The following is a 5,463-nucleotide window of genomic DNA, read 5'->3' as shown; positions in this document are numbered from 1 at the left end:
GGAACAGGTTTCTAGCAATGTAGCAAGCCATTCTGTAGCTAAGTTTTTTGGTGACTTACCTCCTTTAGCGTTCAGAACACTTAGAAGAAGACATGAAGAAGGCATTTAGCGGAAACATTTGTCTGCAGATTTGCTTCATTCATTCATTTTTAAAATTCATCTGGTGGCAGTTTGGTATTTATCTGAACACCAAACACAGGTGTGAATGTTCGCAACTCCTCTGTGAGGTAGCGCAGTGCTATTATCCCCAATGTACAGAGGGGGAACTGTGGCACAGAGTCACTGTGACTTGTCCATGGTCACACAGCAATTCCGGGTTCTGAGCAGGGCATTGAATTCAGGTTTCCCAAGTCCCAGATAAGCTCCCTAATGACTGGACCATCCCCTTCTACTAACAGACAAGTAATATTGATATAGTACTTAGGAAATTACAATTCAAACTTCCTCACTCTACTTCACCAGGGCAGCTTGATCCCAGCCCACAACACCCTCTGCTATTCCAGCCCTCATGTGACAGGGCCTGGAATAGCAGATGCATGTGTCCTGACCAGCAGTTCTCCTGCTCTTCCAGCCCAGGGTTTCTGTGGAACAAAGAAGGGAAACATCTCCTCACTATCTCCCCAAACATCTGTACAGTAGCCATAGCAAGTGTATGTATTGCAAAAGTGAACAGGTGGTTGAGCTCAGCTGGAACAGTAAGAACATAAAAACGGCCATACTGGGTCCATCTAGCGCAGTATCCTGTCTTCCAACAGTGGCCAGTGCTAGATGCTTCAGAGGGAATGAACAGAACAGGGCAATTCATCAAGTGATCCATTCCCTGTCGTCCAGTTGCAGCGTCTGGTAGTCAGAGGTTTGGGGATACCCAGAACATGGGGTTGCGTCCCTTACCATCTTGGCTAACAGCCATTGATGGACCTGGCATCCAGGAACTTATCTAATTCTTTTTTAAACCTAGTTATACTTTTGGCCTTCACAACTTCCCCTAGCAATGAGTTCCACAGGTTGTGACTGTGCATTGTGTGAAGAAGTACTTCCTTATGTTTGTTTTAAACTTGCTGACTATTAATTTAATTGGGTGATTCTTGGTTCTTGTATTGTTTACCCCTTCACAAATAACTTCCCTATTTGCTTTCTCCACACCATTTGTGATTTTATAGACTTCTATCATATTCCCCATTAGTTGTCTCTTTTCTAAGCTGAATAGTTCCAGTCTTTTTACTCTATCATATGGAAGCTGTTCCATGCCCCTAATCATTCCTGTTGTCCTGCTCTGTACTTTTCCGAATTCTAATATATCTTTTTCGAGATGGGGCAACCAGATCTCCATGCAGCATTCAAGGTGTGGGCGTAAGATGGATTTATATGGTGGCATTATGATATTTTCTGTCTTATTATCTATCCTTTTCCTAATGGTTCCGAACATTCTCTTAGCTTGACTGCTGCTGTACATTGAGCAGGTGTTTTCAGAAAAGTAGCCACAATGACTTTCTTGAATGGTAACAGCTAATTTAGACGCAATCCTTTGTATGTATATTATGTTTTCCATTTTGTTGCCCAGTCACCCGGTTCTGTGAGATCCCTTTGTAATTCTTCACAATCAGCTTTGGACTTCACTATCTTGAGTAATTTTGTATCATCTGCAAACTTTGCCACCTCGCTATTTACCTGAACAGCACTGGTCCCACTACAGATCCTTCCTGCTGTTTACCTCTCCACTGTGAAAACTGACCATTTATTCCTTCCTTTGTTTCCTTTTAACCAGCTACTGATCTATGAGATCCCTCTATTAGTCTGGGGCATGAGGCATTCTTAGTGGAGGGCCCCCTAAAACTTATTATCCCCCTTTAGAGCACATTGCAAAACCTGTCTAAAAATCTACTTCCTTAGGAGAGGAGTGAAGTGAGGTGTGGTGGGGGAAGGGAGATCTCAGGCTTTGTGGGCTGGAGAGCACTTTAATGTTGGCATTGGATCAAAGGGAGTTTGTAATCTTTGAAAGCACAATATTACATTCTTTATGCACTCAAAGCTTGGGATAGGAGCAGTGATTATGCTAATTTATTTACATATGGAAGTGCACACACACATGTACAATTTAGCACTTCTATCTTCTTTCCATCTGAAGATCTCATGGTGCTTTATAAACATTACTTTAGCCTCTCATTGTCTTGGAAGAAACGACTGTTCTCGTGTTGAAACAACATGCTGACTGAGTCTATGGCAATTCGGAACAGGATTCTGCTCTCCCAGTTCTGTGCCTTAAACACAAGACCACCCCTACCTATAAAACCAATTTTGGAAAAGTGAAGTACCATCTACTGTACTGGGGGGATGGGGTGAGGGAAGCCCAGTCTTATGTATATATTTAAGAGAGGCCTGCTTAGAATATTTTTCCACTGACCTATAGATCCACATCTGTATTGAAATGCCAGCTCACTCAACACCGATGAAGCAAATTAATAGAAGACAAGTGAGCGTCCCAAATAAATGCCAGATGATGTAAGGACATTCCTGAATACAATTAAACACAGCCCTAATAAAGATTCAGGCTCCAACTTTTTTGAGGGTGTGTGTTCATGAAATAGAAATGGGCCCATTAACTTTCTAACAAACATGAGCCCCCCTCACCCCAATCATTCTCTTATAAACCCTCTGGCTTATTTCCTTGTTCCAGGAAGCCCTATTTGAAGAAAGGGACTTTATTCCATTTTATGCAGAGATAATGGGTTTCAGCGTCAAGAAAACAAACCGATCAGTTCTGAAGTCCAATTTGTGGGTTGTAGGTTTTGCTCCTTGGTCCACTGAAGTTCATATTAAAACTCTTATGGGTCTTCAGCTGGGCCAAGCTTCTGCCCTTCAGAGTAACCATCAATCAGTTGCCGTGCTGTTTGGAATCCTTAGTATATGCAGCCCCAAAGACAATGAAGGGATTGTAGTACAATATAGAGTATACAGGAGAATTTTATCGCAATGCATAATCTTGAATGATTTCCTTGGCCCTTGAGATACAAATGTGGATATCTGCAATGTAGCCGCTGTGCTGAGTTGTTGATTGTAAGTATTAGAGCACACCCTGCTGTAACCCTATGCATTTTACACGGCATTTTCCTGTGCAGAGGATTTCCCGCCTGTTGAAGTAGTGGTGGAGAGGAATACAGTTTCTTAAAACAAACAAATAAATAAAAAATTAAGGATTACTTTTGACAGTAATCCACTGTCTCCAAACTAATTTTCTTTCCTTATAAAAGCTAAAGGACAATGAAATAAGTCTAATTAAATATGGCTTATTCATAACATCGGGGAGCTCTAGTCCCACTGCAGTGTTCCAGGGTAAAGGACAAAGATATTAAGTAATATTCTTTATAGGCTCAGAATCACTTTCTCAATGACAGATTTCTTACAGAATTAGGAATCCGCTTCTAGATATTTTGACTAGATCACACTTCTGCGGGAAACATGATGTTTAGGGACATATCTACCTTCACAAATGCCTCTGTGTATCTTTGATTTCCCCACTAGTTAAATGAAAGAACCTGTCATAAAAGTAACCATCAAAATTCCATTGTCTGAAGTCATATACAGCTGTAGGGACATTTCCAATTATGCAGGAAAGGGATCGAGAGAAAGGTGAAAAGAAAGGACAGCGGATATCAAAAGGGATGGGATGGAACTGGCCGCAGATTAACCAACAGGGGGTGAAATCCTAGCTCCACTGAAGTCAATGACAAAACTCTCATTGAATTCAGTGGAGCCAGAATTTCATCTTGGGTCATGATCTTGAAGACTTTCCTTAGGCAAAGCTTGACTAATTTGAGTTCGGGGACAGTTTTGCTTGAATAAGCCTAAATCTGGCTCCCGCTGAAGTAGTGGTAGTTTTATATCAAAATCAGTGGGAGCAGAATTTGATCCTTAGTGAGACAACCTGAGACATAGAAGCTAGTAAGTTAAAAATGTTGCACGTTTATCTTATCTACCAAGTGTGGGAGATAACTATCCTATCACTTAACTCATTCCATGAGCAGGAACATGTATATTTGCTTGGTTTTAGCCCTGTACAATAATACCAATCTTCCATGTCGATTCTGATGCATCAGCTCACATTTTAAATTTATATTCTTCCCCTCCCACTGAGCTCTAGGCCTCTAGAACATATGGAATAATCATGAGTCAGCCTATACATGATATTGTTTTAGGCTAGCATTTTCAAGTGCCTAAATCCCCCTGAAAATCAATGTGGTCTGGCCACTCGACTCCCTTTGAAAATCCCAGCTTTAATGTTAAATATATATTGGTCTGTGAGAACAGAAACTCCTGGTACTATCAACAGTAAAAAGTTCAATAGATGTTGGGAAGTGGAAAGGTAGGAAGACTAAGCAGTTTATAATGCTGAAGTGTAACTAATGAAGGCCTCAGGCCTGATTCTGATACGGTTTCCACTTACACCATTTTAATTCAAGTGTAGCTCCACTGAGTTTTAACGGAGTTACTTCTGATTTACACTAGAGTAAAGAGAGATAAGAACCAGGCCCCAAGCCTCTAATGCCAGTGGCTAAACAACGGATCATCATGTGCTATCATCGTGTACAATGCAGCACTTATTGATAGAGATTGGTACATTAATGGCTCTTGGTAGAAATAAATTGGTCTGTATGATGGTTTTCCACCACCTGTTCTCTGATTGTTAATATCCCTTTGATTATTTCAAAGATTTTGAGTATAAACGTGTCAAATGAAAATTCAAGTTCCTTTGTTGTGAATAACAGAATTATGAGAAGTCACTGAAAATTCTCCATTCCCCCATATTTTATCAGTGTCCCCTTGAAGCTAGAAAAGCACCCAAAACCTGGTAACCAAGCGTAGCAGTTTATAGGGTAAAACCTGCATCAAGAAAAAGCAGGGAATCTGAAATACTCACAAATGGTAAAGCAGGTACACTACACAAGACCTGCACTCCTTTATGTTATGGTTGTGGCATACAAATGGTAAAAAAATGACATTCTGAAATGCAGACTTGGTGGTCCGGCTTGTACATTATTCCAAATTCTCAAATTTCACATATAATGACTGTGTAATTGCTCTGTAAGAGCCTGATCCTACAAAGTTATCTGTTCTCTCTCATGTGAGAGCACGTTTGCAGGATTGGGCCCTTAATCAGTCCCCTCAACGCTTATCATCCATAAAAGTAATTTCAAATGTAGGAAAAAAGTTTTACTTAATTATCTTATTTTCCTGGTTTGAACTGACCAACTTTGTATCTTTCACGGGCTTTATCAAAGAAGCCACCAGCACAAGAGTACATTTCATTTTAAGTGGGCTTTAGTTGGTGGACTTAAAACTGATCATGCATTTTAGTTTCAGTAACTTGCAATTTCTGCACTCTTTGATAATTCACTTTAAAGAGCAAACCTTCTTTAATGACAAGGTTTAAAAGAAACGACATTTCTGAACAAAATATCAAAGCTG

This window comes from Chrysemys picta, chromosome 12, assembly GCF_011386835.1.
Source record: "Chrysemys picta bellii isolate R12L10 chromosome 12, ASM1138683v2, whole genome shotgun sequence".
NCBI classification, from domain to species: Eukaryota; Metazoa; Chordata; order Testudines; family Emydidae; genus Chrysemys; species Chrysemys picta.
This window is presented reverse-complemented; position numbering follows the sequence as displayed.